The 23,262-nt window shown below is 70.4% G+C and overlaps 13 non-coding genes across 13 annotated transcripts; all 13 read right to left on the reverse strand.

Moving 5' to 3' along the window:
* Window positions 1–171: 171 nt before the first annotated feature.
* Window positions 172–290, reverse strand: LOC118520335 (5S ribosomal RNA). Its single transcript, XR_004909610.1, has one exon. It is a non-coding gene; the product is annotated as a 5S ribosomal RNA (ribosomal RNA).
* A 1,788-nt stretch (window positions 291–2,078) lies between these two features.
* Window positions 2,079–2,197, reverse strand: LOC144382667 (5S ribosomal RNA). The gene has a single exon (XR_013450062.1). It is a non-coding gene; the product is annotated as a 5S ribosomal RNA (ribosomal RNA).
* A 1,769-nt stretch (window positions 2,198–3,966) lies between these two features.
* LOC144382668 (5S ribosomal RNA) lies at window positions 3,967–4,085 on the reverse strand. The gene has a single exon (XR_013450063.1). It is a non-coding gene; the product is annotated as a 5S ribosomal RNA (ribosomal RNA).
* A 1,770-nt stretch (window positions 4,086–5,855) lies between these two features.
* On the reverse strand, window positions 5,856–5,974 carry LOC144382669 (5S ribosomal RNA). The gene has a single exon (XR_013450064.1). It is a non-coding gene; the product is annotated as a 5S ribosomal RNA (ribosomal RNA).
* Window positions 5,975–7,741: 1,767 nt separating this feature from the next.
* Window positions 7,742–7,860, reverse strand: LOC144382670 (5S ribosomal RNA). Its single transcript, XR_013450065.1, has one exon. It is a non-coding gene; the product is annotated as a 5S ribosomal RNA (ribosomal RNA).
* Window positions 7,861–9,628: 1,768 nt separating this feature from the next.
* LOC144382671 (5S ribosomal RNA) lies at window positions 9,629–9,747 on the reverse strand. Its single transcript, XR_013450067.1, has one exon. It is a non-coding gene; the product is annotated as a 5S ribosomal RNA (ribosomal RNA).
* Window positions 9,748–11,516: 1,769 nt separating this feature from the next.
* On the reverse strand, window positions 11,517–11,635 carry LOC144382672 (5S ribosomal RNA). Its single transcript, XR_013450068.1, has one exon. It is a non-coding gene; the product is annotated as a 5S ribosomal RNA (ribosomal RNA).
* A 1,782-nt stretch (window positions 11,636–13,417) lies between these two features.
* On the reverse strand, window positions 13,418–13,536 carry LOC144382673 (5S ribosomal RNA). Its single transcript, XR_013450069.1, has one exon. It is a non-coding gene; the product is annotated as a 5S ribosomal RNA (ribosomal RNA).
* Window positions 13,537–15,303: 1,767 nt separating this feature from the next.
* Window positions 15,304–15,422, reverse strand: LOC144382674 (5S ribosomal RNA). Its single transcript, XR_013450070.1, has one exon. It is a non-coding gene; the product is annotated as a 5S ribosomal RNA (ribosomal RNA).
* A 1,782-nt stretch (window positions 15,423–17,204) lies between these two features.
* Window positions 17,205–17,323, reverse strand: LOC144382675 (5S ribosomal RNA). Its single transcript, XR_013450071.1, has one exon. It is a non-coding gene; the product is annotated as a 5S ribosomal RNA (ribosomal RNA).
* A 1,767-nt stretch (window positions 17,324–19,090) lies between these two features.
* On the reverse strand, window positions 19,091–19,209 carry LOC144382676 (5S ribosomal RNA). Its single transcript, XR_013450073.1, has one exon. It is a non-coding gene; the product is annotated as a 5S ribosomal RNA (ribosomal RNA).
* A 1,788-nt stretch (window positions 19,210–20,997) lies between these two features.
* Window positions 20,998–21,116, reverse strand: LOC144382678 (5S ribosomal RNA). Its single transcript, XR_013450076.1, has one exon. It is a non-coding gene; the product is annotated as a 5S ribosomal RNA (ribosomal RNA).
* Window positions 21,117–22,884: 1,768 nt separating this feature from the next.
* On the reverse strand, window positions 22,885–23,003 carry LOC144382679 (5S ribosomal RNA). Its single transcript, XR_013450077.1, has one exon. It is a non-coding gene; the product is annotated as a 5S ribosomal RNA (ribosomal RNA).
* Window positions 23,004–23,262: the final 259 nt, after the last annotated feature.

Consider the following 23,262-nt stretch of genomic DNA (forward strand, 5'->3'; position numbering starts at 1 on the left):
GTGCAGGGGGCCCCTGCTGCGGGCCAGGGACTCGCGGTGCGGTGCGCGGCTGGCGAGGGGCCGGGGGGCACGGGGCGTTTGGAGGAAGCCTTGTTGGGCAAGGGGGTGGAGTGCTGTGGCGGTAAAGGTATGGGAAGGGAGGCCGAAGGGGAAAGAAAAGGCAAAGAAAAAAGCCTACAGCACCCGGTATTCCCAGGCGGTCTCCCATCCAAGTACTAACCAGGCCCGACCCTGCTTAGCTTCCGAGATCAGACGAGATCGGGCGCGTTCAGGGTGGTATGGCCGTAGACGTGTGCGGCTGCCGCTGGGCGCCCTAAGAGCCTGCTCTGCGCCTCCCGGCCGCAGCCGTGCCCCTCCTCAGCCCCCAACCGCCCCACGCCTGCCCTGTGCCTTGCACCTGCCTGCCTGCCAGCCGCCCAGGGGACGTGGCCCCTCCGGCGCCCCGCAGTCGTGGAAGTCCGGGCGCTCTCCCTGCCGGGGACTCTCCAGTCCCGGGGGGCCGCCGCCGCCACCGCCGCCGCCGCCGCCGCCGCCACCGCCGCCTCCTGGCTACCGAGATGGCAAAGGGAGGCGTCGGGGCGCCGTGGGCGCGGCCCCTGAGGTGTTTTCCGCGCCCCCCGCCCCAGCGCCCCACCCGTCGCCCTAGGGCAAGCCAGGCCGGCCACCAGGCCTTTCTGCCTCTCCACCCCGCCTGGCTCCAAGCCAACCCGGAGCCACCGGCGCCCCCAGGGACCCTCCTCATCAGCCCAACCCCGTCGCCCTTCCTCCGCCACCCTTCCCCTGCCCACCCACCGACAAGAGGACCCGACTGAGGGACACGAGAAGCCGGCTGGCATAGACAGACGCACAGACACACGGGGAAAGACAGAGGCACGGACGGAGGGAGATGCAGACAGAGAGGAAGAGACAGACACAGAGGGAGACACAGACAGAGTATCCAACACACACACCCGCTCTGGCCCCAAGACAGACAGACGCGGACCCCGACCTGGATGCGGACAGGGACAGAGCCACAGGTGCACACCACAGAAACAGACACACACCACACACACACACACACACACACACACACACACACACACACACAGGAAGAGACTGTGTTGGCTAGGCAGCTAGCCCTCGGGAGGCTGGTCGTGCTTGGGTGGGCTTTGGGCGCCGAGGAGCCCCCTCGGGGCCGAGGACGCGCAGCCAAGGCCTCAGGAGACCCGCCCTGCTCCCGTTCCCGCCCAGGACCCACTCTGGGCCTGGGGGCGTGCGGGCGATTCCTCCTCTGCTCTCGTCCTTTATTTGGGGGGCCGCTTTGGGGCGTGGTGCAGGGCGCCCCCCTCCCGCCGCCTTGCCCAGCGAGCGAGCCTCGCTGTGCGCTTCGCTGTTGCGGGGAGACTGAGCACGGACTCGGGTGCCAACGGGTGGTCCCAGGTGCCAACGGGGGAGGCCCCGGGCGGTGGGCCATCTTGTGTCCTGCCCACACGGAGCGGGGACCCCCGGCCTGGGGGCAAAGGGACGGTGTTCCGCGGGAAGGAAGGGAATGCCCGCGCGCGTGGGAGCGCAGCCCAGGGCTGCTGGGGACAAGGTGGAGGCGGGCCCAGGCCTAAGGCGGGGCCGGTTGCCCGGTGCGCTTGTGCACTCGGGGCGGCCCAAGGGAATGGCTAGGGGCTCCGGGGATGAGGGCCCGAGGCGCAGGACCTTGGGAGGGCACGCCTGCCCGAGACGGGGTGCCGTCCCGCCCGCGCTGCCCCCGCCCCAACCCCGCGGGCGGTCCTCGCCGCCCTCCCCCTTTCCCTCCCTCCGAAGCCGCCGCCTCCGCCCACCCAGCCCGCCCCCACCTCCCCCAGCCCGCCCCTCTGGATCGGCTGTGCGTGGGCGTGGTGGCTGTGAGGTGGAAGGCCTGGGGGCTGCCTGCCGGTGCAGCGGGCACAAGCTGCGAGACAGGGACCCTCGGTGCGGTGCGCGGGTGGCGAGGGGCCGGGGGGCACGGGGCGTCTGGAGGACGCCTTGTTGGGCAAGGGGCGGTGGGGGGCGGTGGCGGCAAAGGGAGAGGAAGGGAGGCCGAAGCGGAAAGAAAAGGCAAAGAAAAAAGCCTACAGCACCCGGTATTCCCAGGCGGTCTCCCATCCAAGTACTAACCAGGCCCGACCCTGCTTAGCTTCCGAGATCAGACGAGATCGGGCGCGTTCAGGGTGGTATGGCCGTAGACGTGTGCGGCTGCCGCTGGGCGCCCTAAGAGCCTGCTCTGCGCCTCCCGGCCGCAGCCGTGCCCCTCCTCAGCCCCCAACCGCCCCACGCCTGCCCTGTGCCTTGTACCTGCCTGCCTGCCAAACCGCCCAGAGGACGTGGCGCCTCCAGCGCCCCGCACTCGCGGAAGTCCGAGCGCTCTCATGGCCGGATACTCTCCAGACCCGGGGGCCGCCGCCGCCGCCGTCGCAGCCACCGCCGCCTGGCTCCCGAGATGGCCAAGGGGAGCGTCGGGGCGCGGGGGGCGTGGCCCGCGCGGTGTTCTCCGCGCCCCCCCCACCCCAGGCGCCCCACCCGCCGCCCTAGGGCAAGCGAGGCCCGCCACCAGGCCGTTCCGCCTCTCCACCCCGCCTGGCTCCAAGCCAACCCGGAGCCACCGGCGGCCCCAGGGACCCTCCTCATCAGCCCAACCCCGTCGCCCTTCCTCCGCCACCCGTCCCCTGCCCACCCACCGACAAGAGGACCCGACTGAGGGACACGAGAAGCCGGCTGGCATAGACAGACGCACAGACACACGGGGAAAGACAGAGGCACGGACGGAGGGAGATGCAGACAGAGAGGAAGAGACAGACACAGAGGGAGACACAGACAGAGTATCCAACACACACACCCGCTCTGGCCCCAAGACAGACAGACGCGGAAGCTGACCTGGATGCGGACAGGGACAGAGCCACAGGTGCACACCACAGAAACAGACACACACACCACACACACACACACACACACACACACACACAGGAAGAGACTGTGTTGGCTAGGCAGCTAGCCCTCGGGAGGCTGGTCGTGCTTGGGTGGGCTTTGGGCGCCGAGGAGCCCCTCGGGGCGAGGATGCGCAGCCGAGGCGTCACGAGACCCGCTCTGCTCCCGTTCCCGCCCAGGACCCACTCTGGTCCTGGGGGCATGTGGGCGATTCCTCCTCTGCCCTCGTCCTTTATTTGGGCGGCTGCTTTGGGGCGTGGTGCAGGGCGCCCCCCTCTCCCCGTCTTGCTGAGCGAGCGAGCCTCGCTCTTCGCTTCACTGTTGCAGGGAGACTAAGCACGGATTCTGGTGCCAACGGGTGGTCCCGGGTGCCAACGGGGGAGGCCCCGGGCGACCGGCCATCTTGTGTCCTGCCCACCCGGAGCGGGGACCCCCGGCACGGGGGCAAAGGGACGGTGTTCCAAGGGAAGGAAGGGAATGCCCGCGGGTGGGAGCGCAGCCCAGGGCTGCTGGGGACAAGGTGGAGGCGGGCCCAGGCCTATGCCTAAGGTGGGGCCAGTTGCCCAGTGCGGTTGTGCACTCCGGGCGGCCCAGTGGAATGGCTAGGGGATCTGGGGACGAGGGCCCGAGGCGCAGGACCATGGGAGGACACGCCTGCCCAGAGCGGGTGCCGTCCGGCCCGCGCTGGCCCCGCCCCATCCGTGCCAGGGTCATCGCCGCCCTCCCGCTTTCCCTCCCTCCGAAGGCGTCGCCTTCGCCCACCCAGCCCGCCCCCATCGACCCCCAGCCCGCCCCTCTGGATCCGGTGTGCGTGGGCGTGGTGGCTTGGAGGCGGAAGGGCTGGCTGGAGACCGCCTGCCCGTGCAGGGGGCCCCTGCTGCGGGCCAGGGACTCGCGGTGCGGTGCGCGGCTGGCGAGGGGCCGGGGGGCACGGGGCGTTTGGAGGAAGCCTTGTTGGGCAAGGGGGTGGGGTGCTGTGGCGGTAAAGGTATGGGAAGGGAGGCCGAAGGGGAAAGAAAAGGCAAAGAAAAAAGCCTACAGCACCCGGTATTCCCAGGCGGTCTCCCATCCAAGTACTAACCAGGCCCGACCCTGCTTAGCTTCCGAGATCAGACGAGATCGGGCGCGTTCAGGGTGGTATGGCCGTAGACGTGTGCGGCTGCCGCTGGGCGCCCTAAGAGCCTGCTCTGCGCCTCCCGGGCCCAGCCGTGCCCCTCCTCAGCCCCCACCCGAACCCCGCCTGCCCTGCGCCTTGCACCTGCCTGCCTGCCAGCCGCCCAGGGGACGTGGCCCCTCCGGCGCCCCACAGTCGTGGAAGTCCGGGCGCTCTCCCTGCCGGGGACTCTCCAGTCCCGGGGGGCCGCCGCCGCCACCGCCGCCTCCTGGCTACCGAGATGGCAAAGGGAGGCGTCGGGGCGCCGTGGGCGCGGCCCCTGAGGTGTTTTCCGCGCCCCCCGCCCCAGCGCCCCACCCGTCGCCCTAGGGCAAGCCAGGCCGGCCACCAGGCCTTTCTGCCTCTCCACCCCGCCTGGCTCCAAGCCAACCCGGAGCCACCGGCGCCCCCAGGGACCCTCCTCATCAGCCCAACCCCGTCGCCCTTCCTCCGCCACCCTTCCCCTGCCCACCCACCGACAAGAGGACCCGACTGAGGGACACGAGAAGCCGGCTGGCATAGACAGACGCACAGACACACGGGGAAAGACAGAGGCACGGACGGAGGGAGATGTAGACAGAGAGGAAGAGACAGACACAGAGGGAGACACAGACAGAGTATCCAACACACACACCCGCTCTGGCCCCAAGACAGACAGACGCGGACCCTGACCTGGATGCGGACAGGGACAGAGCCACAGGTGCACACCACAGAAACAGACACACACCACACACACACACACACACACACACACACACACACACACACACACACACAGGAAGAGACTGTGTTGGCTAGGCAGCTAGCCCTCGGGAGGCTGGTCGTGCTTGGGTGGGCTTTGGGCGCCGAGGAGCCCCCTCGGGGCCGAGGACGCGCAGCCAAGGCCTCAGGAGACCCGCCCTGCTCCCGTTCCCGCCCAGGACCCACTCTGGGCCTGGGGGCGTGCGGGCGATTCCTCCTCTGCTCTCGTCCTTTATTTGGGGGGCCGCTTTGGGGCGTGGTGCAGGGCGCCCCCCTCCCGCCGCCTTGCCCAGCGAGCGAGCCTCGCTGTGCGCTTCGCTGTTGCGGGGAGACTGAGCACGGACTCGGGTGCCAACGGGTGGTCCCGGGTGCCAACGGGGGAGGCCCCGGGCGACCGGCCATCTTGTGTCCTGCCCACACGGAGCGGGGACCCCCGGCCTGGGGGCAAAGGGACGGTGTTCCGCGGGAAGGAAGGGAATGCCCGCGCGCGTGGGAGCGCAGCCCAGGGCTGCTGGGGACAAGGTGGAGGCGGGCCCAGGCCTAAGGCGGGGCCGGTTGCCCGGTGCGCTTGTGCACTCGGGGCGGCCCAAGGGAATGGCTAGGGGCTCCGGGGATGAGGGCCCGAGGCGCAGGACCTTGGGAGGGCACGCCTGCCCGAGACGGGGTGCCGTCCCGCCCGCGCTGCCCCCGCCCCAACCCCGCGGGCGGTCCTCGCCGCCCTCCCCCTTTCCCTCCCTCCGAAGCCGCCGCCTCCGCCCACCCAGCCCGCCCCCACCTCCCCCAGCCCGCCCCTCTGGATCGGCTGTGCGTGGGCGTGGTGGCTGTGAGGTGGAAGGCCTGGGGGCTGCCTGCCGGTGCAGCGGGCACAAGCTGCGAGACAGGGACCCTCGGTGCGGTGCGCGGGTGGCGAGGGGCCGGGGGGCACGGGGCGTCTGGAGGACGCCTTGTTGGGCAAGGGGCGGTGGGGGGCGGTGGCGGCAAAGGGAGAGGAAGGGAGGCCGAAGCGGAAAGAAAAGGCAAAGAAAAAAGCCTACAGCACCCGGTATTCCCAGGCGGTCTCCCATCCAAGTACTAACCAGGCCCGACCCTGCTTAGCTTCCGAGATCAGACGAGATCGGGCGCGTTCAGGGTGGTATGGCCGTAGACGTGTGCGGCTGCCGCTGGGCGCCCTAAGAGCCTGCTCTGCGCCTCCCGGCCGCAGCCGTGCCCCTCCTCAGCCCCCAACCGCCCCACGCCTGCCCTGTGCCTTGCACCTGCCTGCCTGCCAAACCGCCCAGAGGACGTGGCGCCTCCAGCGCCCCGCACTCGCGGAAGTCCGAGCGCTCTCATGGCCGGATACTCTCCAGACCCGGGGGCCGCCGCCGCCGCCGTCGCAGCCACCGCCGCCTGGCTCCCGAGATGGCCAAGGGGAGCGTCGGGGCGCGGGGGGCGTGGCCCGCGCGGTGTTCTCCGCGCCCCCCCCACCCCAGGCGCCCCACCCGCCGCCCTAGGGCAAGCGAGGCCCGCCACCAGGCCGTTCCGCCTCTCCACCCCGCCTGGCTCCAAGCCAACCCGGAGCCACCGGCGGCCCCAGGGACCCTCCTCATAAGCCCAACCCCGTCGCCCTTCCTCCGCCACCCTTCCCCTGCCCACCCACCGACAAGAGGACCCGACTGAGGGACACGAGAAGCCGGCTGGCATAGACAGACGCACAGACACACGGGGAAAGACAGAGGCACGGACGGAGGGAGATGCAGACAGAGAGGAAGAGACAGACACAGAGGGAGACACAGACAGAGTATCCAACACACACACCCGCTCTGGCCCCAAGACAGACAGACGCGGAAGCTGACCTGGATGCGGACAGGGACAGAGCCACAGGTGCACACCACAGAAACAGACACACACACCACACACACACACACACACACACACACACAGGAAGAGACTGTGTTGGCTAGGCAGCTAGCCCTCGGGAGGCTGGTCGTGCTTGGGTGGGCTTTGGGCGCCGAGGAGCCCCTCGGGGCGAGGATGCGCAGCCGAGGCGTCACGAGACCCGCTCTGCTCCCGTTCCCGCCCAGGACCCACTCTGGTCCTGGGGGCATGTGGGCGATTCCTCCTCTGCCCTCGTCCTTTATTTGGGCGGCTGCTTTGGGGCGTGGTGCAGGGCGCCCCCCTCTCCCCGTCTTGCTGAGCGAGCGAGCCTCGCTCTTCGCTTCACTGTTGCAGGGAGACTAAGCACGGATTCTGGTGCCAACGGGTGGTCCCGGGTGCCAACGGGGGAGGCCCCGGGCGACCGGCCATCTTGTGTCCTGCCCACCCGGAGCGGGGACCCCCGGCACGGGGGCAAAGGGACGGTGTTCCAAGGGAAGGAAGGGAATGCCCGCGGGTGGGAGCGCAGCCCAGGGCTGCTGGGGACAAGGTGGAGGCGGGCCCAGGCCTATGCCTAAGGTGGGGCCAGTTGCCCAGTGCGGTTGTGCACTCCGGGCGGCCCAGTGGAATGGCTAGGGGATCTGGGGACGAGGGCCCGAGGCGCAGGACCATGGGAGGACACGCCTGCCCAGAGCGGGTGCCGTCCGGCCCGCGCTGGCCCCGCCCCATCCGTGCCAGGGTCATCGCCGCCCTCCCGCTTTCCCTCCCTCCGAAGGCGTCGCCTTCGCCCACCCAGCCCGCCCCCATCGACCCCCAGCCCGCCCCTCTGGATCCGGTGTGCGTGGGCGTGGTGGCTTGGAGGCGGAAGGGCTGGCTGGAGACCGCCTGCCCGTGCAGGGGGCCCCTGCTGCGGGCCAGGGACTCGCGGTGCGGTGCGCGGCTGGCGAGGGGCCGGGGGGCACGGGGCGTTTGGAGGAAGCCTTGTTGGGCAAGGGGGTGGGGTGCTGTGGCGGTAAAGGTATGGGAAGGGAGGCCGAAGGGGAAAGAAAAGGCAAAGAAAAAAGCCTACAGCACCCGGTATTCCCAGGCGGTCTCCCATCCAAGTACTAACCAGGCCCGACCCTGCTTAGCTTCCGAGATCAGACGAGATCGGGCGCGTTCAGGGTGGTATGGCCGTAGACGTGTGCGGCTGCCGCTGGGCGCCCTAAGAGCCTGCTCTGCGCCTCCCGGGCCCAGCCGTGCCCCTCCTCAGCCCCCACCCGAACCCCGCCTGCCCTGCGCCTTGCACCTGCCTGCCTGCCAGCCGCCCAGGGGACGTGGCCCCTCCGGCGCCCCACAGTCGTGGAAGTCCGGGCGCTCTCCCTGCCGGGGACTCTCCAGTCCCGGGGGGCCGCCGCCGCCACCGCCGCCTCCTGGCTACCGAGATGGCAAAGGGAGGCGTCGGGGCGCCGTGGGCGCGGCCCCTGAGGTGTTTTCCGCGCCCCCCGCCCCAGCGCCCCACCCGTCGCCCTAGGGCAAGCCAGGCCGGCCACCAGGCCTTTCTGCCTCTCCACCCCGCCTGGCTCCAAGCCAACCCGGAGCCACCGGCGCCCCCAGGGACCCTCCTCATCAGCCCAACCCCGTCGCCCTTCCTCCGCCACCCTTCCCCTGCCCACCCACCGACAAGAGGACCCGACTGAGGGACACGAGAAGCCGGCTGGCATAGACAGACGCACAGACACACGGGGAAAGACAGAGGCACGGACGGAGGGAGATGTAGACAGAGAGGAAGAGACAGACACAGAGGGAGACACAGACAGAGTATCCAACACACACACCCGCTCTGGCCCCAAGACAGACAGACGCGGACCCTGACCTGGATGCGGACAGGGACAGAGCCACAGGTGCACACCACAGAAACAGACACACACCACACACACACACACACACACACACACACACACACACACACACACACAGGAAGAGACTGTGTTGGCTAGGCAGCTAGCCCTCGGGAGGCTGGTCGTGCTTGGGTGGGCTTTGGGCGCCGAGGAGCCCCCTCGGGGCCGAGGACGCGCAGCCAAGGCCTCAGGAGACCCGCCCTGCTCCCGTTCCCGCCCAGGACCCACTCTGGGCCTGGGGGCGTGCGGGCGATTCCTCCTCTGCTCTCGTCCTTTATTTGGGGGGCCGCTTTGGGGCGTGGTGCAGGGCGCCCCCCTCCCGCCGCCTTGCCCAGCGAGCGAGCCTCGCTGTGCGCTTCGCTGTTGCGGGGAGACTGAGCACGGACTCGGGTGCCAACGGGTGGTCCCGGGTGCCAACGGGGGAGGCCCCGGGCGACCGGCCATCTTGTGTCCTGCCCACACGGAGCGGGGACCCCCGGCCTGGGGGCAAAGGGACGGTGTTCCGCGGGAAGGAAGGGAATGCCCGCGCGCGTGGGAGCGCAGCCCAGGGCTGCTGGGGACAAGGTGGAGGCGGGCCCAGGCCTAAGGCGGGGCCGGTTGCCCGGTGCGCTTGTGCACTCGGGGCGGCCCAAGGGAATGGCTAGGGGCTCCGGGGATGAGGGCCCGAGGCGCAGGACCTTGGGAGGGCACGCCTGCCCGAGACGGGGTGCCGTCCCGCCCGCGCTGCCCCCGCCCCAACCCCGCGGGCGGTCCTCGCCGCCCTCCCCCTTTCCCTCCCTCCGAAGCCGCCGCCTCCGCCCACCCAGCCCGCCCCCACCTCCCCCAGCCCGCCCCTCTGGATCGGCTGTGCGTGGGCGTGGTGGCTGTGAGGTGGAAGGCCTGGGGGCTGCCTGCCGGTGCAGCGGGCACAAGCTGCGAGACAGGGACCCTCGGTGCGGTGCGCGGGTGGCGAGGGGCCGGGGGGCACGGGGCGTCTGGAGGACGCCTTGTTGGGCAAGGGGCGGTGGGGGGCGGTGGCGGCAAAGGGAGAGGAAGGGAGGCCGAAGCGGAAAGAAAAGGCAAAGAAAAAAGCCTACAGCACCCGGTATTCCCAGGCGGTCTCCCATCCAAGTACTAACCAGGCCCGACCCTGCTTAGCTTCCGAGATCAGACGAGATCGGGCGCGTTCAGGGTGGTATGGCCGTAGACGTGTGCGGCTGCCGCTGGGCGCCCTAAGAGCCTGCTCTGCGCCTCCCGGCCGCAGCCGTGCCCCTCCTCAGCCCCCAACCGCCCCACGCCTGCCCTGTGCCTTGCACCTGCCTGCCTGCCAAACCGCCCAGAGGACGTGGCGCCTCCAGCGCCCCGCACTCGCGGAAGTCCGAGCGCTCTCATGGCCGGATACTCTCCAGACCCGGGGGCCGCCGCCGCCGCCGTCGCAGCCACCGCCGCCTGGCTCCCGAGATGGCCAAGGGGAGCGTCGGGGCGCGGGGGGCGTGGCCCGCGCGGTGTTCTCCGCGCCCCCCCCACCCCAGGCGCCCCACCCGCCGCCCTAGGGCAAGCGAGGCCCGCCACCAGGCCGTTCCGCCTCTCCACCCCGCCTGGCTCCAAGCCAACCCGGAGCCACCGGCGGCCCCAGGGACCCTCCTCATCAGCCCAACCCCGTCGCCCTTCCTCCGCCACCCTTCCCCTGCCCACCCACCGACAAGAGGACCCGACTGAGGGACACGAGAAGCCGGCTGGCATAGACAGACGCACAGACACACGGGGAAAGACAGAGGCACGGACGGAGGGAGATGCAGACAGAGAGGAAGAGACAGACACAGAGGGAGACACAGACAGAGTATCCAACACACACACCCGCTCTGGCCCCAAGACAGACAGACGCGGAAGCTGACCTGGATGCGGACAGGGACAGAGCCACAGGTGCACACCACAGAAACAGACACACACACCACACACACACACACACACACACACACACACAGGAAGAGACTGTGTTGGCTAGGCAGCTAGCCCTCGGGAGGCTGGTCGTGCTTGGGTGGGCTTTGGGCGCCGAGGAGCCCCTCGGGGCGAGGATGCGCAGCCAAGGCGTCACGAGACCCGCTCTGCTCCCGTTCCCGCCCAGGACCCACTCTGGTCCTGGGGGCATGTGGGCGATTCCTCCTCTGCCCTCGTCCTTTATTTGGGGGGCTGCTTTGGGGCGTGGTGCAGGGCGCCCCCCTCTCCCCGTCTTGCTGAGCGAGCGAGCCTCGCTCTTCGCTTCACTGTTGCAGGGAGACTAAGCACGGATTCTGGTGCCAACGGGTGGTCCCGGGTGCCAACGGGGGAGGCCCCGGGCGACCGGCCATCTTGTGTCCTGCCCACCCGGAGCGGGGACCCCCGGCACGGGGGCAAAGGGACGGTGTTCCAAGGGAAGGAAGGGAATGCCCGCGGGTGGGAGCGCAGCCCAGGGCTGCTGGGGACAAGGTGGAGGCGGGCCCAGGCCTATGCCTAAGGTGGGGCCAGTTGCCCAGTGCGGTTGTGCACTCCGGGCGGCCCAGTGGAATGGCTAGGGGATCTGGGGACGAGGGCCCGAGGCGCAGGACCATGGGAGGACACGCCTGCCCAGAGCGGGTGCCGTCCGGCCCGCGCTGGCCCCGCCCCATCCGTGCCAGGGTCATCGCCGCCCTCCCGCTTTCCCTCCCTCCGAAGGCGTCGCCTTCGCCCACCCAGCCCGCCCCCATCGACCCCCAGCCCGCCCCTCTGGATCCGGTGTGCGTGGGCGTGGTGGCTTGGAGGCGGAAGGGCTGGCTGGAGACCGCCTGCCCGTGCAGGGGGCCCCTGCTGCGGGCCAGGGACTCGCGGTGCGGTGCGCGGCTGGCGAGGGGCCGGGGGGCACGGGGCGTTTGGAGGAAGCCTTGTTGGGGAAGGGGCTGGGGTGCTGTGGCGGTAAAGGTATGGGAAGGGAGGCCGAAGGGGAAAGAAAAGGCAAAGAAAAAAGCCTACAGCACCCGGTATTCCCAGGCGGTCTCCCATCCAAGTACTAACCAGGCCCGACCCTGCTTAGCTTCCGAGATCAGACGAGATCGGGCGCGTTCAGGGTGGTATGGCCGTAGACGTGTGCGGCTGCCGCTGGGCGCCCTAAGAGCCTGCTCTGCGCCTCCCGGGCCCAGCCGTGCCCCTCCTCAGCCCCCACCCGAACCCCGCCTGCCCTGCGCCTTGCACCTGCCTGCCTGCCAGCCGCCCAGGGGACGTGGCCCCTCCGGCGCCCCGCAGTCGTGGAAGTCCGGGCGCTCTCCCTGCCGGGGACTCTCCAGTCCCGGGGGGCCGCCGCCGCCGCCGCCGCCGCCGCCGCCACCGCCGCCTCCTGGCTACCGAGATGGCAAAGGGAGGCGTCGGGGCGCCGTGGGCGCGGCCCCTGAGGTGTTTTCCGCGCCCCCCGCCCCAGCGCCCCACCCGTCGCCCTAGGGCAAGCCAGGCCGGCCACCAGGCCTTTCTGCCTCTCCACCCCGCCTGGCTCCAAGCCAACCCGGAGCCACCGGCGCCCCCAGGGACCCTCCTCATCAGCCCAACCCCGTCGCCCTTCCTCCGCCACCCTTCCCCTGCCCACCCACCGACAAGAGGACCCGACTGAGGGACACGAGAAGCCGGCTGGCATAGACAGACGCACAGACACACGGGGAAAGACAGAGGCACGGACGGAGGGAGATGCAGACAGAGAGGAAGAGACAGACACAGAGGGAGACACAGACAGAGTATCCAACACACACACCCGCTCTGGCCCCAAGACAGACAGACGCGGACCCCGACCTGGATGCGGACAGGGACAGAGCCACAGGTGCACACCACAGAAACAGACACACACCACACACACACACACACACACACACACACACACACACACACACAGGAAGAGACTGTGTTGGCTAGGCAGCTAGCCCTCGGGAGGCTGGTCGTGCTTGGGTGGGCTTTGGGCGCCGAGGAGCCCCCTCGGGGCCGAGGACGCGCAGCCAAGGCCTCAGGAGACCCGCCCTGCTCCCGTTCCCGCCCAGGACCCACTCTGGGCCTGGGGGCGTGCGGGCGATTCCTCCTCTGCTCTCGTCCTTTATTTGGGGGGCCGCTTTGGGGCGTGGTGCAGGGCGCCCCCCTCCCGCCGCCTTGCCCAGCGAGCGAGCCTCGCTGTGCGCTTCGCTGTTGCGGGGAGACTGAGCACGGACTCGGGTGCCAACGGGTGGTCCCGGGTGCCAACGGGGGAGGCCCCGGGCGACCGGCCATCTTGTGTCCTGCCCACACGGAGCGGGGACCCCCGGCCTGGGGGCAAAGGGACGGTGTTCCGCGGGAAGGAAGGGAATGCCCGCGCGCGTGGGAGCGCAGCCCAGGGCTGCTGGGGACAAGGTGGAGGCGGGCCCAGGCCTAAGGCGGGGCCGGTTGCCCGGTGCGCTTGTGCACTCGGGGCGGCCCAAGGGAATGGCTAGGGGCTCCGGGGATGAGGGCCCGAGGCGCAGGACCTTGGGAGGGCACGCCTGCCCGAGACGGGGTGCCGTCCCGCCCGCGCTGCCCCCGCCCCAACCCCGCGGGCGGTCCTCGCCGCCCTCCCCCTTTCCCTCCCTCCGAAGCCGCCGCCTCCGCCCACCCAGCCCGCCCCCACCTCCCCCAGCCCGCCCCTCTGGATCGGCTGTGCGTGGGCGTGGTGGCTGTGAGGTGGAAGGCCTGGGGGCTGCCTGCCGGTGCAGCGGGCACAAGCTGCGAGACAGGGACCCTCGGTGCGGTGCGCGGGTGGCGAGGGGCCGGGGGGCACGGGGCGTCTGGAGGACGCCTTGTTGGGCAAGGGGCGGTGGGGGGCGGTGGCGGCAAAGGGAGAGGAAGGGAGGCCGAAGCGGAAAGAAAAGGCAAAGAAAAAAGCCTACAGCACCCGGTATTCCCAGGCGGTCTCCCATCCAAGTACTAACCAGGCCCGACCCTGCTTAGCTTCCGAGATCAGACGAGATCGGGCGCGTTCAGGGTGGTATGGCCGTAGACGTGTGCGGCTGCCGCTGGGCGCCCTAAGAGCCTGCTCTGCGCCTCCCGGCCGCAGCCGTGCCCCTCCTCAGCCCCCAACCGCCCCACGCCTGCCCTGTGCCTTGTACCTGCCTGCCTGCCAAACCGCCCAGAGGACGTGGCGCCTCCAGCGCCCCGCACTCGCGGAAGTCCGAGCGCTCTCATGGCCGGATACTCTCCAGACCCGGGGGCCGCCGCCGCCGCCGTCGCAGCCACCGCCGCCTGGCTCCCGAGATGGCCAAGGGGAGCGTCGGGGCGCGGGGGGCGTGGCCCGCGCGGTGTTCTCCGCGCCCCCCCCACCCCAGGCGCCCCACCCGCCGCCCTAGGGCAAGCGAGGCCCGCCACCAGGCCGTTCCGCCTCTCCACCCCGCCTGGCTCCAAGCCAACCCGGAGCCACCGGCGGCCCCAGGGACCCTCCTCATCAGCCCAACCCCGTCGCCCTTCCTCCGCCACCCGTCCCCTGCCCACCCACCGACAAGAGGACCCGACTGAGGGACACGAGAAGCCGGCTGGCATAGACAGACGCACAGACACACGGGGAAAGACAGAGGCACGGACGGAGGGAGATGCAGACAGAGAGGAAGAGACAGACACAGAGGGAGACACAGACAGAGTATCCAACACACACACCCGCTCTGGCCCCAAGACAGACAGACGCGGAAGCTGACCTGGATGCGGACAGGGACAGAGCCACAGGTGCACACCACAGAAACAGACACACACACCACACACACACACACACACACACACACACAGGAAGAGACTATGTTGGCTAGGCAGCTAGCCCTCGGGAGGCTGGTCGTGCTTGGGTGGGCTTTGGGCGCCGAGGAGCCCCTCGGGGCGAGGATGCGCAGCCAAGGCGTCACGAGACCCGCTCTGCTCCCGTTCCCGCCCAGGACCCACTCTGGTCCTGGGGGCATGTGGGCGATTCCTCCTCTGCCCTCGTCCTTTATTTGGGGGGCTGCTTTGGGGCGTGGTGCAGGGCGCCCCCCTCTCCCCGTCTTGCTGAGCGAGCGAGCCTCGCTCTTCGCTTCACTGTTGCAGGGAGACTAAGCACGGATTCTGGTGCCAACGGGTGGTCCCGGGTGCCAACGGGGGAGGCCCCGGGCGACCGGCCATCTTGTGTCCTGCCCACCCGGAGCGGGGACCCCCGGCACGGGGGCAAAGGGACGGTGTTCCAAGGGAAGGAAGGGAATGCCCGCGGGTGGGAGCGCAGCCCAGGGCTGCTGGGGACAAGGTGGAGGCGGGCCCAGGCCTATGCCTAAGGTGGGGCCAGTTGCCCAGTGCGGTTGTGCACTCCGGGCGGCCCAGTGGAATGGCTAGGGGATCTGGGGACGAGGGCCCGAGGCGCAGGACCATGGGAGGACACGCCTGCCCAGAGCGGGTGCCGTCCGGCCCGCGCTGGCCCCGCCCCATCCGTGCCAGGGTCATCGCCGCCCTCCCGCTTTCCCTCCCTCCGAAGGCGTCGCCTTCGCCCACCCAGCCCGCCCCCATCGACCCCCAGCCCGCCCCTCTGGATCCGGTGTGCGTGGGCGTGGTGGCTTGGAGGCGGAAGGGCTGGCTGGAGACCGCCTGCCCGTGCAGGGGGCCCCTGCTGCGGGCCAGGGACTCGCGGTGCGGTGCGCGGCTGGCGAGGGGCCGGGGGGCACGGGGCGTTTGGAGGAAGCCTTGTTGGGCAAGGGGGTGGAGTGCTGTGGCGGTAAAGGTATGGGAAGGGAGGCCGAAGGGGAAAGAAAAGGCAAAGAAAAAAGCCTACAGCACCCGGTATTCCCAGGCGGTCTCCCATCCAAGTACTAACCAGGCCCGACCCTGCTTAGCTTCCGAGATCAGACGAGATCGGGCGCGTTCAGGGTGGTATGGCCGTAGACGTGTGCGGCTGCCGCTGGGCGCCCTAAGAGCCTGCTCTGCGCCTCCCGGCCGCAGCCGTGCCCCTCCTCAGCCCCCAACCGCCCCACGCCTGCCCTGTGCCTTGCACCTGCCTGCCTGCCAGCCGCCCAGGGGACGTGGCCCCTCCGGCGCCCCGCAGTCGTGGAAGTCCGGGCGCTCTCCCTGCCGGGGACTCTCCAGTCCCGGGGGGCCGCCGCCGCCACCGCCGCCGCCGCCGCCGCCGCCACCGCCGCCTCCTGGCTACCGAGATGGCAAAGGGAGGCGTCGGGGCGCCGTGGGCGCGGCCCCTGAGGTGTTTTCCGCGCCCCCCGCCCCAGCGCCCCACCCGTCGCCCTAGGGCAAGCCAGGCCGGCCACCAGGCCTTTCTGCCTCTCCACCCCGCCTGGCTCCAAGCCAACCCGGAGCCACCGGCGCCCCCAGGGACCCTCCTCATCAGCCCAACCCCGTCGCCCTTCCTCCGCCACCCTTCCCCTGCCCACCCACCGACAAGAGGACCCGACTGAGGGACACGAGAAGCCGGCTGGCATAGACAGACGCACAGACACACGGGGAAAGACAGAGGCACGGACGGAGGGAGATGCAGACAGAGAGGAAGAGACAGACACAGAGGGAGACACAGACAGAGTATCCAACACACACACCCGCTCTGGCCCCAAGACAGACAGACGCGGACCCCGACCTGGATGCGGACAGGGACAGAGCCACAGGTGCACACCACAGAAACAGACACACACCACACACACACACACACACACACACACACACACACACAGGAAGAGACTGTGTTGGCTAGGCAGCTAGCCCTCGGGAGGCTGGTCGTGCTTGGGTGGGCTTTGGGCGCCGAGGAGCCCCCTCGGGGCCGAGGACGCGCAGCCAAGGCCTCAGGAGACCCGCCCTGCTCCCGTTCCCGCCCAGGACCCACTCTGGGCCTGGGGGCGTGCGGGCGATTCCTCCTCTGCTCTCGTCCTTTATTTGGGGGGCCGCTTTGGGGCGTGGTGCAGGGCGCCCCCCTCCCGCCGCCTTGCCCAGCGAGCGAGCCTCGCTGTGCGCTTCGCTGTTGCGGGGAGACTGAGCACGGACTCGGGTGCCAACGGGTGGTCCCGGGTGCCAACGGGGGAGGCCCCGGGCGACCGGCCATCTTGTGTCCTGCCCACACGGAGCGGGGACCCCCGGCCTGGGGGCAAAGGGACGGTGTTCCGCGGGAAGGAAGGGAATGCCCGCGCGCGTGGGAGCGCAGCCCAGGGCTGCTGGGGACAAGGTGGAGGCGGGCCCAGGCCTAAGGCGGGGCCGGTTGCCCGGTGCGCTTGTGCACTCGGGGCGGCCCAAGGGAATGGCTAGGGGCTCCGGGGATGAGGGCCCGAGGCGCAGGACCTTGGGAGGGCACGCCTGCCCGAGACGGGGTGCCGTCCCGCCCGCGCTGCCCCCGCCCCAACCCCGCGGGCGGTCCTCGCCGCCCTCCCCCTTTCCCTCCCTCCGAAGCCGCCGCCTCCGCCCACCCAGCCCGCCCCCACCTCCCCCAGCCCGCCCCTCTGGATCGGCTGTGCGTGGGCGTGGTGGCTGTGAGGTGGAAGGCCTGGGGGCTGCCTGCCGGTGCAGCGGGCACAAGCTGCGAGACAGGGACCCTCGGTGCGGTGCGCGGGTGGCGAGGGGCCGGGGGGCACGGGGCGTCTGGAGGACGCCTTGTTGGGCAAGGGGCGGTGGGGGGCGGTGGCGGCAAAGGGAGAGGAAGGGAGGCCGAAGCGGAAAGAAAAGGCAAAGAAAAAAGCCTACAGCACCCGGTATTCCCAGGCGGTCTCCCATCCAAGTACTAACCAGGCCCGACCCTGCTTAGCTTCCGAGATCAGACGAGATCGGGCGCGTTCAGGGTGGTATGGCCGTAGACGTGTGCGGCTGCCGCTGGGCGCCCTAAGAGCCTGCTCTGCGCCTCCCGGCCGCAGCCGTGCCCCTCCTCAGCCCCCAACCGCCCCACGCCTGCCCTGTGCCTTGCACCTGCCTGCCTGCCAAACCGCCCAGAGGACGTGGCGCCTCCAGCGCCCCGCACTCGCGGAAGTCCGAGCGCTCTCATGGCCGGATACTCTCCAGACCCGGGGGCCGCCGCCGCCGCCGTCGCAGCCACCGCCGCCTGGCTCCCGAGATGGCCAAGGGGAGCGTCGGGGCGCGGGGGGCGTGGCCCGCGCGGTGTTCTCCGCGCCCCCCCCACCCCAGGCGCCCCACCCGCCGCCCTAGGGCAAGCGAGGCCCGCCACCAGGCCGTTCCGCCTCTCCACCCCGCCTGGCTCCAAGCCAACCCGGAGCCACCGGCGGCCCCAGGGACCCTCCTCATCAGCCCAACCCCGTCGCCCTTCCTCCGCCACCCTTCCCCTGCCCACCCACCGACAAGAGGACCCGACTGAGGGACACGAGAAGCCGGCTGGCATAGACAGACGCACAGACACACGGGGAAAGACAGAGGCACGGACGGAGGGAGATGCAGACAGAGAGGAAGAGACAGACACAGAGGGAGACACAGACAGAGTATCCAACACACACACCCGCTCTGGCCCCAAGACAGACAGACGCGGAAGCTGACCTGGATGCGGACAGGGACAGAGCCACAGGTGCACACCACAGAAACAGACACACACACCACACACACACACACACACACACACACACAGGAAGAGACTGTGTTGGCTAGGCAGCTAGCCCTCGGGAGGCTGGTCGTGCTTGGGTGGGCTTTGGGCGCCGAGGAGCCCCTCGGGGCGAGGATGCGCAGCCGAGGCGTCACGAGACCCGCTCTGCTCCCGTTCCCGCCCAGGACCCACTCTGGTCCTGGGGGCATGTGGGCGATTCCTCCTCTGCCCTCGTCCTTTATTTGGGCGGCTGCTTTGGGGCGTGGTGCAGGGCGCCCCCCTCTCCCCGTCTTGCTGAGCGAGCGAGCCTCGCTCTTCGCTTCACTGTTGCAGGGAGACTAAGCACGGATTCTGGTGCCAACGGGTGGTCCCGGGTGCCAACGGGGGAGGCCCCGGGCGACCGGCCATCTTGTGTCCTGCCCACCCGGAGCGGGGACCCCCGGCACGGGGGCAAAGGGACGGTGTTCCAAGGGAAGGAAGGGAATGCCCGCGGGTGGGAGCGCAGCCCAGGGCTGCTGGGGACAAGGTGGAGGCGGGCCCAGGCCTATGCCTAAGGTGGGGCCAGTTGCCCAGTGCGGTTGTGCACTCCGGGCGGCCCAGTGGAATGGCTAGGGGATCTGGGGACGAGGGCCCGAGGCGCAGGACCATGGGAGGACACGCCTGCCCAGAGCGGGTGCCGTCCGGCCCGCGCTGGCCCCGCCCCATCCGTGCCAGGGTCATCGCCGCCCTCCCGCTTTCCCTCCCTCCGAAGGCGTCGCCTTCGCCCACCCAGCCCGCCCCCATCGACCCCCAGCCCGCCCCTCTGGATCCGGTGTGCGTGGGCGTGGTGGCTTGGAGGCGGAAGGGCTGGCTGGAGACCGCCTGCCCGTGCAGGGGGCCCCTGCTGCGGGCCAGGGACTCGCGGTGCGGTGCGCGGCTGGCGAGGGGCCGGGGGGCACGGGGCGTTTGGAGGAAGCCTTGTTGGGCAAGGGGGTGGGGTGCTGTGGCGGTAAAGGTATGGGAAGGGAGGCCGAAGGGGAAAGAAAAGGCAAAGAAAAAAGCCTACAGCACCCGGTATTCCCAGGCGGTCTCCCATCCAAGTACTAACCAGGCCCGACCCTGCTTAGCTTCCGAGATCAGACGAGATCGGGCGCGTTCAGGGTGGTATGGCCGTAGACGTGTGCGGCTGCCGCTGGGCGCCCTAAGAGCCTGCTCTGCGCCTCCCGGGCCCAGCCGTGCCCCTCCTCAGCCCCCACCCGAACCCCGCCTGCCCTGCGCCTTGCACCTGCCTGCCTGCCAGCCGCCCAGGGGACGTGGCCCCTCCGGCGCCCCACAGTCGTGGAAGTCCGGGCGCTCTCCCTGCCGGGGACTCTCCAGTCCCGGGGGGCCGCCGCCGCCACCGCCGCCGCCGCCGCCGCCGCCACCGCCGCCTCCTGGCTACCGAGATGGCAAAGGGAGGCGTCGGGGCGCCGTGGGCGCGGCCCCTGAGGTGTTTTCCGCGCCCCCCGCCCCAGCGCCCCACCCGTCGCCCTAGGGCAAGCCAGGCCGGCCACCAGGCCTTTCTGCCTCTCCACCCCGCCTGGCTCCAAGCCAACCCGGAGCCACCGGCGCCCCCAGGGACCCTCCTCATCAGCCCAACCCCGTCGCCCTTCCTCCGCCACCCTTCCCCTGCCCACCCACCGACAAGAGGACCCGACTGAGGGACACGAGAAGCCGGCTGGCATAGACAGACGCACAGACACACGGGGAAAGACAGAGGCACGGACGGAGGGAGATGCAGACAGAGAGGAAGAGACAGACACAGAGGGAGACACAGACAGAGTATCCAACACACACACCCGCTCTGGCCCCAAGACAGACAGACGCGGACCCCGACCTGGATGCGGACAGGGACAGAGCCACAGGTGCACACCACAGAAACAGACACACACCACACACACACACACACACACACACACACACACACACACACACAGGAAGAGACTGTGTTGGCTAGGCAGCTAGCCCTCGGGAGGCTGGTCGTGCTTGGGTGGGCTTTGGGCGCCGAGGAGCCCCCTCGGGGCCGAGGACGCGCAGCCAAGGCCTCAGGAGACCCGCCCTGCTCCCGTTCCCGCCCAGGACCCACTCTGGGCCTGGGGGCGTGCGGGCGATTCCTCCTCTGCTCTCGTCCTTTATTTGGGGGGCCGCTTTGGGGCGTGGTGCAGGGCGCCCCCCTCCCGCCGCCTTGCCCAGCGAGCGAGCCTCGCTGTGCGCTTCGCTGTTGCGGGGAGACTGAGCACGGACTCGGGTGCCAACGGGTGGTCCCGGGTGCCAACGGGGGAGGCCCCGGGCGACCGGCCATCTTGTGTCCTGCCCACACGGAGCGGGGACCCCCGGCCTGGGGGCAAAGGGACGGTGTTCCGCGGGAAGGAAGGGAATGCCCGCGCGCGTGGGAGCGCAGCCCAGGGCTGCTGGGGACAAGGTGGAGGCGGGCCCAGGCCTAAGGCGGGGCCGGTTGCCCGGTGCGCTTGTGCACTCGGGGCGGCCCAAGGGAATGGCTAGGGGCTCCGGGGATGAGGGCCCGAGGCGCAGGACCTTGGGAGGGCACGCCTGCCCGAGACGGGGTGCCGTCCCGCCCGCGCTGCCCCCGCCCCAACCCCGCGGGCGGTCCTCGCCGCCCTCCCCCTTTCCCTCCCTCCGAAGCCGCCGCCTCCGCCCACCCAGCCCGCCCCCACCTCCCCCAGCCCGCCCCTCTGGATCGGCTGTGCGTGGGCGTGGTGGCTGTGAGGTGGAAGGCCTGGGGGCTGCCTGCCGGTGCAGCGGGCACAAGCTGCGAGACAGGGACCCTCGGTGCGGTGCGCGGGTGGCGAGGGGCCGGGGGGCACGGGGCGTCTGGAGGACGCCTTGTTGGGCAAGGGGCGGTGGGGGGCGGTGGCGGCAAAGGGAGAGGAAGGGAGGCCGAAGCGGAAAGAAAAGGCAAAGAAAAAAGCCTACAGCACCCGGTATTCCCAGGCGGTCTCCCATCCAAGTACTAACCAGGCCCGACCCTGCTTAGCTTCCGAGATCAGACGAGATCGGGCGCGTTCAGGGTGGTATGGCCGTAGACGTGTGCGGCTGCCGCTGGGCGCCCTAAGAGCCTGCTCTGCGCCTCCCGGCCGCAGCCGTGCCCCTCCTCAGCCCCCAACCGCCCCACGCCTGCCCTGTGCCTTGCACCTGCCTGCCTGCCAAACCGCCCAGAGGACGTGGCGCCTCCAGCGCCCCGCACTCGCGGAAGTCCGAGCGCTCTCATGGCCGGATACTCTCCAGACCCGGGGGCCGCCGCCGCCGCCGTCGCAGCCACCGCCGCCTGGCTCCCGAGATGGCCAAGGGGAGCGTCGGGGCGCGGGGGGCGTGGCCCGCGCGGTGTTCTCCGCGCCCCCCCCACCCCAGGCGCCCCACCCGCCGCCCTAGGGCAAGCGAGGCCCGCCACCAGGCCGTTCCGCCTCTCCACCCCGCCTGGCTCCAAGCCAACCCGGAGCCACCGGCGGCCCCAGGGACCCTCCTCATAAGCCCAACCCGTCGCCCTTCCTCCGCCACCCTTCCCCTGCCCACCCACCGACAAGAGGACCCGACTGAGGGACACGAGAAGCCGGCTGGCATAGACAGACGCACAGACACACGGGGAAAGACAGAGGCACGGACGGAGGGAGATGCAGACAGAGAGGAAGAGACAGACACAGAGGGAGACACAGACAGAGTATCCAACACACACACCCGCTCTGGCCCCAAGACAGACAGACGCGGAAGCTGACCTGGATGCGGACAGGGACAGAGCCACAGGTGCACACCACAGAAACAGACACACACACCACACACACACACACACACACACACACACACAGGAAGAGACTGTGTTGGCTAGGCAGCTAGCCCTCGGGAGGCTGGTCGTGCTTGGGTGGGCTTTGGGCGCCGAGGAGCCCCTCGGGGCGAGGATGCGCAGCCGAGGCGTCACGAGACCCGCTCTGCTCCCGTTCCCGCCCAGGACCCACTCTGGTCCTGGGGGCATGTGGGCGATTCCTCCTCTGCCCTCGTCCTTTATTTGGGCGGCTGCTTTGGGGCGTGGTGCAGGGCGCCCCCCTCTCCCCGTCTTGCTGAGCGAGCGAGCCTCGCTCTTCGCTTCACTGTTGCAGGGAGACTAAGCACGGATTCTGGTGCCAACGGGTGGTCCCGGGTGCCAACGGGGGAGGCCCCGGGCGACCGGCCATCTTGTGTCCTGCCCACCCGGAGCGGGGACCCCCGGCACGGGGGCAAAGGGACGGTGTTCCAAGGGAAGGAAGGGAATGCCCGCGGGTGGGAGCGCAGCCCAGGGCTGCTGGGGACAAGGTGGAGGCGGGCCCAGGCCTATGCCTAAGGTGGGGCCAGTTGCCCAGTGCGGTTGTGCACTCCGGGCGGCCCAGTGGAATGGCTAGGGGATCTGGGGACGAGGGCCCGAGGCGCAGGACCATGGGAGGACACGCCTGCCCAGAGCGGGTGCCGTCCGGCCCGCGCTGGCCCCGCCCCATCCGTGCCAGGGTCATCGCCGCCCTCCCGCTTTCCCTCCCTCCGAAGGCGTCGCCTTCGCCCACCCAGCCCGCCCCCATCGACCCCCAGCCCGCCCCTCTGGATCCGGTGTGCGTGGGCGTGGTGGCTTGGAGGCGGAAGGGCTGGCTGGAGACCGCCTGCCCGTGCAGGGGGCCCCTGCTGCGGGCCAGGGACTCGCGGTGCGGTGCGCGGCTGGCGAGGGGCCGGGGGGCACGGGGCGTTTGGAGGAAGCCTTGTTGGGCAAGGGGGTGGGGTGCTGTGGCGGTAAAGGTATGGGAAGGGAGGCCGAAGGGGAAAGAAAAGGCAAAGAAAAAAGCCTACAGCACCCGGTATTCCCAGGCGGTCTCCCATCCAAGTACTAACCAGGCCCGACCCTGCTTAGCTTCCGAGATCAGACGAGATCGGGCGCGTTCAGGGTGGTATGGCCGTAGACGTGTGCGGCTGCCGCTGGGCGCCCTAAGAGCCTGCTCTGCGCCTCCCGGGCCCAGCCGTGCCCCTCCTCAGCCCCCACCCGAACCCCGCCTGCCCTGCGCCTTGCACCTGCCTGCCTGCCAGCCGCCCAGGGGACGTGGCCCCTCCGGCGCCCCACAGTCGTGGAAGTCCGGGCGCTCTCCCTGCCGGGGACTCTCCAGTCCCGGGGGGCCGCCGCCGCCACCGCCGCCTCCTGGCTACCGAGATGGCAAAGGGAGGCG

Source organism: Halichoerus grypus, chromosome 7 (genome assembly GCF_964656455.1).
Source record: "Halichoerus grypus chromosome 7, mHalGry1.hap1.1, whole genome shotgun sequence".
Lineage (NCBI taxonomy): Eukaryota > Metazoa > Chordata > Mammalia > Carnivora > Phocidae > Halichoerus > Halichoerus grypus.